The sequence below is a fragment of the Semicossyphus pulcher genome, unplaced genomic scaffold (assembly GCF_022749685.1).
Source record: "Semicossyphus pulcher isolate SPU_LCO1_2020_fin unplaced genomic scaffold, fSemPul1.0.p SCAF_12, whole genome shotgun sequence".
NCBI lineage: Eukaryota > Metazoa > Chordata > Actinopteri > Labriformes > Labridae > Semicossyphus > Semicossyphus pulcher.
Window position 1 is genome coordinate 9,369,646 of NW_027211626.1, and position 12,991 is coordinate 9,382,636.

Below are 12,991 nucleotides of genomic sequence, written 5' to 3' on the forward strand. Positions count from 1 at the left end.
CTAATCTTCCAAGGTGCCCTCTCTGTCATAAATCTCATTTAGTTTTCTGGGACGTAGCAAATGAGTCATTTTAAGTGTCCTATATTTTTGCTAATATTCAGAAATTTTAAAGGTTTTAAGGGTCCAAACTTTTATTGTTTATGTTGTTTTTAGGTGAGTGTGTTTTATTATATTTCTGTCAGCAGACTTTTGATGCCATTATCCCAGAGTAATATTCAATCAAAATGACCAGCAGATCATAAGAGGAAAGAGGAAAATATTCCCTCTACTATTCATTCAGTTAGCAGCCTTCTTCCAACAGAAACAAACTAAGAAAGTGCAGCATAAAGTGTAGTGAGTACATGGAGTGTGAATAAACTACACTACTACTGCACACATGTTATAGGAAACCCAAGTCCTTCAAAATAAAAGCGCAGCATCAACTTTTTTTTTCAACTTTTTTTTTGAACGCGTCTCCTCTCATTGTACGAAAGTGATGCCAAACAGCCCCTGTGATAGGCGCTGCCATCTTGCAATGGTGACGTCATTTGGAGCCAGAGTCTGCACAGTGGAGATCAGCAGGTGGAGCTGCCGTAGCCACTTCCGCTAACCAAAACACACACTTAACTTACCGAAAAAACAGCAAGGATCCCGCACACCGGTGTATTTAAGAGCAGAACAGCTTCTTTGTGTTGGTCTGAAGCAGACGTTCACAGATATGGAAACTTCAATGACTGTAGTGATTGTTTAAGATACTTCTCCTCACTGCAGGAGCCGTATTTGTCAGCAGAGCTGTCAATCATCCTTTTTCATAAAAATGAACACTTGGACGTAAATCAGCATGATAAGAACTAACTATAATGACAGAAACCATGTTTGAGGAACATATATTTGCCATGTATTTAGATTTTATAGTTTGACTCATGTCCCATTTATTAAAATGGAGAAGGCGGGCTTTATGACCTATACTGCAGCCAGTCAGCAGGGGGCGCTCGAGATGTTTTGGCTTCACTTTTAGGGAGCTGTCATGTCGTCCATCTTTTAATACAGTCTATGTCGCGACCCTCTGAAAACAGCTCGGTGACCCACTTTTGACCCACAAGTTGAGAACCAGTGTTCTAGATAGTATGCTTTAAAATGGTCTTACTATTCTGCGTAATGACAGTAGTTAGTCTGTAATTGTAGCACTTTTTATAAAACCTTAACCAACCCAAGAAGACCACTGTTGACTACTTTCAATCATAATTTAACATTATTTTGACATTACAGGAAACACACCGACAGAGTAGAAAAAACAAACATGAGAAATAATAAATAGGGAGAAGAGTTTAACAGATAATTCAAAAGTGATTTAAGGAGTTTACAATAAAGTGACATGAAAAAAAAATGCGGTTAAAGTTAAAGTTAAAGCTTTTTTTATACCCAGTCATTTAAGATTGAGGTCAATCCCATGTTGATATTTGCTTAAGTGACTTTGCAACCATTGCTCAGACACAGTCACATTAAAATAGGTTCAGCCAAACCAAGCCTGTTTAACAGATCACAGTTGTGTCCCAAAGTATTTTCAGTCTGAAAACTATTTTGAAGAAAGAGTTTAAACACAACTGTGATATGTATTTGTGCAATGCTGTGTATTAATGTAGGTTTCATTGTTAAACACTGTTCAGAGGGGAGTGTTAGCAGCCTGTGCAGATTACTGATGCACACATTTCATTCATGTAAATATCATCCATCATCTGACATGAGTCTATGCACACTGCTTTTTTTTTTACCGTAAATACTGGAAACTATCTCCCTCATGTAAATGAACCCATCTGTTACATAATTACATTGTCTTTTTATCATATTATATATTTTCGCATCGTTGCACTCCTCATATTTACAGTGTTGTCTTTCTTAGGCTTGTAGATACTAGTTTAATATTTAATGTAGGCTTGTACATATTGCTTTAATATTTAATGTTTAAGTGTACAAAGTTAAACCAGAGTCAAATTCCTTGTATGTGTACATACCAGCCCAATAAATTCAGTTACTGCAGGACCAATTCTGATATACATGTGCATGAAATGAAGCCTGCATGGATATACAGTCATCTGACCATGCAGATCAGCTGATCATCTAATATCTATGAAAATACCTACTTAAATGAGAGACTGCTTTATGTGTTGCTCTGCACTGGTCTGACACCACTGCTCTCCCTATCACGTGTAGCATGTTGTGATGTGTTTCCAGACAGTGACGCACAATATCACTCACTGATTTTAAACATGCCCGGAGATGACTCTCTGATTGGGAGGACAAAATGAATTTGGTTGTCTATCAGAACAAATTTCTGTCAATCAAACTCAACAAGAAAGCTGTCACGCCGTCTCATCGCTGTCCATCAACACGATGACTGTGCAGCTCTTTGGACTGCAGTGTCCACACAGAGGAAGCTCTCAGTTCAGAAACAACCAGCGGGGCACAGCGGGCCGCATCCCGTGGAAAAGCTCCTTGGGTGATAAAGGTACTTATAACCCTACATATATTTATGGATACCATTAAAAACAAAACTGCTATAAAGAAAATAGCTGACTGCAGAGCAAAAAGCCCGAAGGACCCAATTTCCTCCTGAAGCACCTGATGGACACACTGACAAGCAGATTGCTTTCCAGTACCAATTTTTGGAGCATGTGAAAAATGGTCGGCGCAGCCGGTATGTGGTCTGAGATGAGTCATAAATCTTGTTTTATCTCCTCCGTGGTGGTAGCAGAAAAGGATGAGTTGCTTTTTTTTCATCTCATTCACATGTCTATCTGTCTGTTATCTGTGCCCTTGAGCAAAGATTACTGATGCCCTGTCTTTGATATATGACACATCACACAGAGCAGCTTTTCATCCTGTGAATTAACCCAGAGAGGGAGAGAAAAAAATGCAAACCTGACTGCTATCAGCCAGGGGGGCTCTCTCACTGTTCCTTTGTGCTCCTCCGGCCCCCCTTCCCTTACTCACATGATCCTTCCTACCTTCCTTTTTCCTCAGATCCCCTCCTCTTCCCTCCCGTCTGATATTGAGCAAACTGGGAGCAGAGAGCATCATGGGTAGCCAAGTTTGGTGGCAAATTGTTTATCTGACCTCTGCACGTCTCTGCATTTTATAATCTAGTGTGTGTCACCCCTGTCTCGTCCCCATAACAAATAGCCCCTGTCAGTTCCTGCTTCCTTTATCAGAAGCAAGAGGTAAGGCGAGGGCCACTGTAAGTAACTGCACGGGCGGAAATCTGCTGCAGGAAAACAAAAAATAGGATTCAGAGTGAGTGATGAAAACAGAGATTCCCATAATGATGCCTCAAGAGCAGGGAAAGGGATAAAAGGCAGAGATTAAAGAAACAAATGGAGGAACATTATGTGTTAACAGCTTATGTATGTCATGGAGGAAGAAAAAGACTGCGATAGGCTTTCAGGAGAATATTACTTCTGTTTTACCGTCCCGGGCGAGGGAATATTTTATCATTCAGTAACCAGGAAGGCGAGCAGCAGTGAGTGCAGCCTAATGCATCATCTCCTAATACATCTGAATAATGGTGATTTAAATGAGTAAGACAAATAGCAGTGACCACTTTGTGCAATCTGAAACAGAATGTAAAATAACACATTAGGCCTGACTGCCACAGTGGAAATTAAAAGACTCTACATTACAGAGTAATAACCATCCTTCTTCCGACTCCAGACTTCATTAACCCAAAGCTAATCTCCCACTCAAACTCCCTGATCTTCACATGCCACGGGGACAAATGTGCTCAGTAAATACTGGTTGTTTTGTGTTTGGAACGGGGCCATAGAGCAGAACACTGCCTAATCCAAAAAGGTCATAAATAAAATATTACACCACAAGGAAAGTGCTGTAATCCATTATTATAATGGCAACGTTCATGATCTATTTCATTAACATGCAGTCTTTAACCCAAACAAATGTGCTCCTCGCCCCAGTGTTGCTTTCCCATTTGCGGGATACAAATGTGCTCATGTGTCTTAACCTGGAGAGCTGCAGGTGTGATGCATCACCGGCAAACAAGCACAGTGAAGCAACATTTTTACATTCTGTGCACTGTGTTGCTGAGTGTTGCAATGCAATAAAATAATACCCTTTCTTTCTGGGTAACATTGTGTCAAGTCTTTTAACAGATTATATGGTTTATATTGTGCTATTTTTCATGTAGGACAACTGTTAAAGTCTACATGCAAACAGTTCTGTTGTGCATGAATCGAAGAAACATACAGACAAGGTAAAACTGCATCTGAATAAAGGCGTGTCAGCCGTGTTTCCTGCCGTGTGCTGACAATATGCCCTGCGTCAGAGCCACCGAGAGCAACACTAACTGTGTTTATTCCTCACACTGACATTCACACAGCACCGTTTAAAAGATGATGTGGACAGCGGCGTCCATATGTGTGAATGACTGCGACATAAAGCTGGAGGGCACAGAGGCCTACTTTCTGCCTCCTGTAAGTGTTAATATAACCTTTTCATCTGCTCACCCAATGGCTCTCCTGAATCAATTCCCCCTCAGTGTCCCTCAGCGTCTGTACAACTGGCACCTCCACAACTTGTTCCATTTGTTATATTGAGCTCCATCTGGCCTCGGTCATTTGGCTTTTTAATTTAGTTGTCTCCCGCTCTCTAATTTGTCTCGCGTTTACAAATGGCATTGGCCGCCCGTTCCAAGCTGCCCCTCGTCAGCGGCGGGAATACATTTTCACCAGCCGTCGGGGCCAGCCGTAAATCTGTAATGCCGGGTTATTAATAGATAGTAACAGATGTTTACTGATTGTTGATTACCAGTCTTGTTGACCAGTGAAATCTGTTCATAAATGGAAAGGGATTTATAGCAGAGCAGAGTATGCACCTCTGAAAGGGAAAGTGGAGAAACAACGGCAACATTTCTAACTGAATGACATTACACTGAGATCTCTCTTACTGCAGTCACGTGGACCCAGGCAGACAGAAGCAAACTGGATGTCATTTAACTGGACAAAGCAGGATGGTGAAGTAAGATGAGAACGCTGTCAAAGGTAACGCTACACAGCATTGCTGTCCAAGGCTAAAATATTTCTCCAAAGATGGAATACTTGAAAATATTATATAAGTGTTTGGATGTTATAGGGCTCCCTTAAACAAGGAGAAAACAACAATTCGCTACCATAAAATTCATTGTATAAGACGCACTTTTAATACATTTTTTTGTTTCTTCCAAAAAGTGGGCTGCGTCCTATAAACCGGTTATTGTGTTATGGTATTTTACCCAGACGATGGCGCTATAATCTAGCTAAAGTTGTCGCATATAAAGTGATGATCTCCGCATTGAACTGTTTCCATGTACCGCTACAACGTCTCCTATTTACAATATGCCGCAATGCTGTTTTTCTAGCTGTTTTAAGCGAGGAAAACTAACTTGATTTTTGCTAACACTTTGTTACGAACATGATCGTCATTGCAGTCGCCACCCTCACAACAATCAACGTTACCGTAGACTGCCAGCTACCGCTAGCTACAGCACCAGTAGCTAGCAGGTCGCAATCTGGACATGACGAAAACAGATGGTAGGCTGTAATTTGTGTGTTTTGAATGTGTTGTAAATGAAAATAAATTCAAATAGTTAATTTATCTATTTTATTAATAAATAGCTATAGAAAAGCTTCTTCCGTCTGGGATAACCCCCAAAACAGACTGCGTCTTAAATTCTGGTGCGACTTATATTCTGGATTTTACGGTTATTATGTTGGTGCAATAACACCTTGTCCTTTGCAGACAATGTTTAAAAAAGTATATAAGGGCAGATCTCCTTTTAATATCGTTGTTGCTATGCACTGTTTTGGAGGTTGAGTAGCTATTTCTCTGCGTTTTATAACTACAGGCTTTATTTAACTGAATAATTACATCAATTAAAAGATAATAATATTTTATTTAATATGTTTAAAGCACTACTAGCAAAATCTAATTTGCTGTATTTTAATGAGTTTGTGTGTTTCAAGCTGAATGTAACCCTGACCCTAACCCAGGCAAGCTAATAGCTTTCTCTTAACAGTCTGTTTCCTGTTCCTTTATGACAGCACAGCTAGAAAGTAACTGTTTGGCCACAAACACTTTCTTGACAAACACGTCGCTGGGAAGCGACATGACACATTTCACTTGTCACTCATCAGCAGTCACAGCTGGCAGGCTGGTGATCAATCTTTCAGTAAGCAGGTGACAATGACTGACTTCTCACAGTTTGCACATCACTTTGGAGAAAAGTTCCCATAAAATTATGATTAAATGTCCCCGAGGTACGGTCGTACAAACGGATGGATTACTAGTCACCTTGTTCCATATATTTCTATGTAGAATGACAAATATGTTACATATTACAATTGCACGTCACATTTTATTTGTTAGGAAATCTTTGCAGTCAATTAATTTGTGTATTTTTCCTCTATTAACCGTGTTTTCCTGTTACTGCTTCCTGATTTTCCTGCTTCTCCTCGTAAAAGAGTGATCATGTCTGTGTATGTTTCTATTTACAGACACTGCGGTGAGAAATTGGGGAGCCACGGACAACAAGTTGCAAACTGTGACAAGTTATAAAACTTTAAAGCAGGCAGTAAATAGCTCTGTCACTCTATCCCCAGTGTTATATTACCTGGACACATTTATCTGACGGGTGGTAAATCTCAATTCCCCTTACCCCCCAAAAAGGCAGGACGAACACACGAGATAATGAATTGCAGATAGAGGAAAAAAACATACGACTAGTTAATCAAACGAACATGATGTTTGGAAAGGGAGGATCATTAATAATGTCAGCTGAGAGTGACAGCAGTTTTGGGGAATAAAAGCACAAGTCTAAATAAAATAAATTCAGTAACGCTTTCCTGCTGCTGTACGGTTTATAACACTCCCTGGAAACAGTTTGTATCCCCTAATATTTTTTTTTTTACAGTTGCTTCACCTGCCTGATATCCTTCAGCCCTTTCCTTCAGAAGCTGTCAGAGCCGCCAAGTATAATATATGGCCTCTCCAATGAGAACAGCTGTAGCCACTCTCTCTGCTGCTGCTGCTACCCTGCCCTGCATGAAATAATACATCAAGATTAATTGATTTCCCGTCACACTCTCAGAGAAAAGAAAATTAATTTTCATGTATCTTTTCCCCCCAACCCCCAGCATATGAATTTTGTACATGGCAAGTAATTTAAGTTTTTAATTATTCATAAGGACTAAAAACATGATAAAGTGTTCCCCAGAAGGCCCCAGGGCCGTAGCCAAAAGCTCAATGTGTTCTGAGACAACAATAGCAGGTCCCAGCGCCTATATAAATAATAAATGTATTTACATATATTTCCCTGCATCTTAGGTCAACCCCCGCCTCTCTCTTGCTCCCTTTTGGCTCGAGGAGAGTCAATGTTGTCTTAAAGAACAATGAGTGTGATGAGTCACCAGAGCAGAATGCATGAATCATCATCAAACATCACTATCAGTGTTAAATGTACTAATGCTGTGATAAATATGCTTTTGTAGACACTTTATAAACCTCTCTTATGTCGAGCAGCAAACTAGATTCATGGAAAATCTTGTCTCTGCTGTGCTGAGGCTCCGCCCACCAGTGACAAACAGGAAGTAGTCAAAATATAACATGTAAACTGTTTTATACTGCATGCTAGCTTCAAGGACACCAATATTACTGCTACTGCTACCACTACGAGTACAGGTACAACTACAACTACTACTACTGCTGCTGCTGCTGCTACTGCTAGTACTACGGGTACAACTACTACTACCACTACTACTGCTGCTACTGCTATGAATACGAGTACGGTTACAACAACAACAACAGCAACTGCTACTACTACTACTGCTACTACTCCTACTGCTACAATTACCAGTACAACAACAACAACAACTACTACTACTACTATTAGTACTACTACGAGTAGGCTACGGGTACAACAACAAAAACAACAACAACTGCTACTACTACTACTGCTACTACTCCTACTACTGCGGGTACAACTACTACTACTGCTAATACTACTGCTGCTACTGCTCCTACTGCTACGATTATGAATACAACAACAACTACTACTACTACTACTACTACTACTACAACTACGAGTAGGCTACGGGTACAACAACAACAACAACTACTGCTACTACCACTACAACTACTACTACTACTACTACTACTGCTGCTACTTCTCCTACTACTGCTACTACTACTGCTACTACTTCAAGTACAGGTACAACTATGACTATGACAACAATTAGAACTACTACTGCGACTACTTGTAATTTTGTAATATTGTACATGACTGCAATAATTTGTTAAAACTAATAAAGATTTTTCCTGATTAAGCTACCAAACAGTATGTAAATACATTTAAATAAGCTCCTCATTAATACTGCAGTAATACGTCATAATATACTAACACTCAGAGTCTTTATTCTGTACTGAGTACTTTTACTTTTATTCTCAAGCACATTTTGCTGATCTTCCTTCAGTTATTTGCATGCAGGACTTTTACTTATAATAGAGTATTACGTGAAAAGCCCTGCTCTTGTGCTTTCTCAGCTTTCATTGTGCATTCGATACAGTAAAATTTCTGTCACTCAAAGACACAAAAAACTACTTTAGCTTTTTTTTCTTATTTAAAATGGATCAGATGAGTCAGAAAGTCATCTTCAGTCAGTGCAGACACAGTAACGACCCACTGGAGTCTGATCGCTTCGCTATGTGTTTAAACGTCGTCCAACTGTGTGTCAATGGATGATTGAGAAGTATGTGTGCTGTGAGAACGCTGCCCACAGCCGCTGGTTTAATGTGCGGGCCAAAGGAGGATGCCATGCCACTGACGCCGGGGCAACATTCAGGCCTGACTGGCAGGAAAGGCTGCAGACGGATGAGCATGCTGCACTCTGATCCTACGTATTATTGGAGACAGCAAGTGTGAAAAACTCAAGGCAACTCAGTGTGCATGTTTGCACACCAGGTTTACTGAGCCTTACTGAGTGTTTTGGTGACTCCTACCTTATTTATCCATGTTTAACACACTTTTCTAACCCAGTAAGACCACACACACTTTATAAAAGCTCACAAGAACAAAGGAATGATTAAGGTATTAGGGGAAAAGAGCCTATGCAACCCCCACATTTGTCTTGTCTGATAGTTAGCAAGAGTGTAATTATAAGGTGAGATGTTTGTGCATGCATGTGTGATGTCACAAGTGTGTGTGTGAATGTGTGAGCGTGTGTTAATCTCCTCGATGCTCTTACTGCGGGACTAGTTAAATTGGTCTGTCTGGCAAAAGGTTCTAATTATGGTTGTAGAGCCTAATTAGCATTTAGTATAACACCACAACAAATGCCGCAAAATCACACTAATACCGCAATAAACCGCCTCGGTGCTACACCATCAAGCTGCTTCGCAGTGCAATAAGAATTAATCGCAGTACACTGCAATGGGCCGATCGTGCACTCCCGCTGAGCGTGTTAAATCATTTTTCACTCCTTCCAGATTGTTCCTATCAACAACTATTCCCAGGAACCCTAATAAGCACATAGCCCCATTAATATCATAAAGCCTAAATGATCTGCAATCTCACAAAATGCTTTAGCAAATTATTAGGCCGCTGACCCCAAAGGCTACTGGTGTGGAGCTTTTTCCACAGGGGAAAGGGTGCACTTGTTGGTGTTGATGGTGACACTGAATATTTTTGCAGTAGGGTTTGGAATTCTGGGGGAATTTCAGTACTTAGTATAACTATGAAATTCTCAAATCAGAAGGTTGGAACAAGTTTTATCTGGGGTATATTTTTGCAGGAATAAACATTTACCACCTTTGTCTCAGAAAAGCATTGTTCACATTACGCCAGGTAGCAGTTTGTAACGATAAAACAGTTGCGACAAGTGACCAAAAAAATAACCTTTACAACTAAAACATTCATGCTCCAACAAGCCTTTGGTGGCCACACTCGTCAAACCAATCTGCAAGAACATTCATGCTAACATACGTAGATTAATCTGTCCACTGTTTGTGTTGTAGTATTATTACCATCAGTACACAATACTTAGCGATGACGCTGATACCATAGAGTCACACACGTTTGGAAATTGTGGTGCTAAAGGGAAACTATATATTGAATATTAAAGTTCAGTTTTGACCTTGAAATAAAAGATGGAGCTTTCAGTTTGCTAAGGATAAAAGATTCATTATTCAAAACTATCACTTTAGTAACATATGAGAATACTTTACAATTGTGAGTTTGATATAAGATGTCAAATTTTGACCTATTCCCACTTTTAATGTCTGAAGATAAGACTTACTACAGGTTATCTCAATGGGAAATATGCTTTTTTTTCTTCTCACAACAAACTTTATTACTCGACACAGCAACCACAACAGTGCCACTCCTGTATGATGCACCCGTCACAGCGAAATCAATCCCTAACCAATAATGAATATCCAGAATGCACTGCCATGAATACAGATTACAGCGGCGAACCTTCCTCCCTTTAACGTATGTTAAATGGCAACCCTGTCTAATGAAAGTGTAAGTTGTAAGGTAATAAATCCACTCTAATAACCGGATGCAGAGGGCCCATCTGTTCTGACATGGTAAGACACACTGATGTGATCTGAGAGCCAAGAGGGAACACAGATAATATTCGATATGGATGGTTGGTTACATATATGTGGATGTGGAGGATGAAGATTGGTGGAAGAATGCAGCTATTGATAGATGACAGTTATAAGATATAAAAATCTCCATTTGGTTCTTCAGCTCTTGGCATTTATTGCAGCCGACTGATATATTATTTACTTTCCCTGACATCTGGAGTTAATGTTCCTTATCTTAGTAACAAAAACAATTTAGAAAGGCAACTTCCACAAGTCAAACTATGCCATTTCCCAGGCTCCTCTCTGCTATCTGTCTCCATTGAAATATTCTCTATTTATTTTGGAAAACTTAAACAACTGCTGTTATGTCCGCCTAGAGCTGGCATGAGCCAGAGTAGCAGATTCATCATTATAATACTTAGCACTGAGGGAGAAAAAATGCAGAGCTGCACTATATCGCGAGCATGATTTAGGCCCTACAGAGGCCACAGGAATCCAAGCTGTCAGAGTGCGAAGTAAATTCAGTTCCTGTAAATAAATTGGGGTGTCCAATACGTGCACATATCTGGTTCTGTAGACCAAAGGGAGGATCCCTGACTGCAGTTGGGTTCCTGTGTATTAGTGAGTGTGTGAGGCAGAATGAAAACAGAGTGAGAAAATATGGCCGTGTTTTCCCTCTCTTCCAGACCACAATAAAGGGAAATGTGTTAAGGGAGGCTACGGCACATTTACAAGCAGGGGGAAACAAAACACAGCTTCCCTGTCACCACGATGACATTCAACTTACTTATCTAAACTGACAAATATATTGACAACTACCAAGTTGCCGTACAACAAAGAAGACGTGGCAGCCATTGTCTGTGCTCCACTTGGTTATGATTGCAAGGTTTCACCAAAAAGGCTACAATGTTTCTATCAATAAGGCGGTACACGGTTTAACCACTAACATTGACATTGGGAGGACACGTGTATGAGAAAGCACTCGTGTAGACAGTACTCCAGTGGCTAACATTGCTATAAAAGCTTGGTTTATGATTCATCATCTGCAGGAAGTCCAAGGGCTACAACATAAAACTGTTCAGCTCTGAGAGGTCCGGTAGAGACATACATAGAGGTTATACTGCAATCTACAAGCCTGACTGAATCATTGAGCACAAGGTCACAAGACTGATACCACAGTTAATACCAATATTAAAACAAAATACGGGTGTTATTCTGAAGTGATACACTTTGATTGAAACAGAAAGAGTCTGCAAGCTGCGCAGTAATCCTGAGATAAAGCTGAAACAATAACAATAACCCACAGTAAAGCTAAAGAACATATTTCTATTTGCTTTTTTCCATTGGAGATCCGCAATGGAAACAACTTGTACTAATATGCAAAAGGCTCATTACAGTGCAAACCACAATAGCCCAAAGATACCGGTCAAATTATTAGCTGTTCACCAATAATCACAGTTCTAAAACATACTACAAAGTGATTTACCTTTTTTTAGGCTCTTAGATGTATCAGTTCAATGCCTTTCATAAGTTTCACAAGTTAACAAACTATCTCGGTGCATTCAAGGTTCAATCCAAAAGGCAAATGGACTTGGATTAAACTTTTAAACTCTTTCTGGACCACTCTTCAAAGAGAGCCACAATTCCCATTTATCTGAGTGAGATACCACTAATGCTGAAATATGGGCCTCAAAAGGGATAACCACACCGTTAAGCCTTTATATCAGAAGCCTAAAACAAATGGTCCCATTACACTTCCCTGTGGGACGCCAAATTCCACTTCCCCCAGGAATGTGTCAAATATTTACAACCTGTGTCTCCAGATTTGGGCAGGACTTGACACATTGTGAAAAAGCTGTGCCAATTAATATTTATTCTGAAACATAATGAGCCCAAGCAACCTTAACACCTTTTAATGCTGCTAGGCATCCTATTAAATCTATGTGTTATGTAGCTATACACCTTTTGTCAAACTCAATATTTAAAGGAAAATGTAATGACTTTTGATTTTACATATTGACGTAAATATATATAGCATACACTTATTATGCCTGCATACACATTAAAGGTGTACACTACTTAAAGCTCCTGTGAGGAGTTTTCCGATGGTCATGAAACAGACTGAAATTAATTCTGATTACTCTTTATGACCTACACAAGCAAAACAGACCATCAGCGACAAGATTGATTATTTCTATATAGTTGCCTGAAACTGCTAGTGGGGGGTAGGTGTCAGATGAAGCGATTAACTGCACGCTCCTTTGTTTACATTTTCCAGGGCGACAATTTAAAGTGAGTGATACATATGACTGTTAAAGAAAGCAGGATGAGAACACCACTTAAGCATGTACAGGACAAAACAAGCAAAGACATAAGAGGC

At 39.9% G+C, this 12,991-nt stretch overlaps 1 protein-coding gene across 1 annotated transcript in view; it reads right to left on the reverse strand.

Moving 5' to 3' along the window:
• Nucleotides 1-12,991, reverse strand: part of lrmda (leucine rich melanocyte differentiation associated) — a 246,995-nt gene that overhangs the window by 151,218 nt on the left and 82,786 nt on the right. The window lies entirely within an intron of this gene.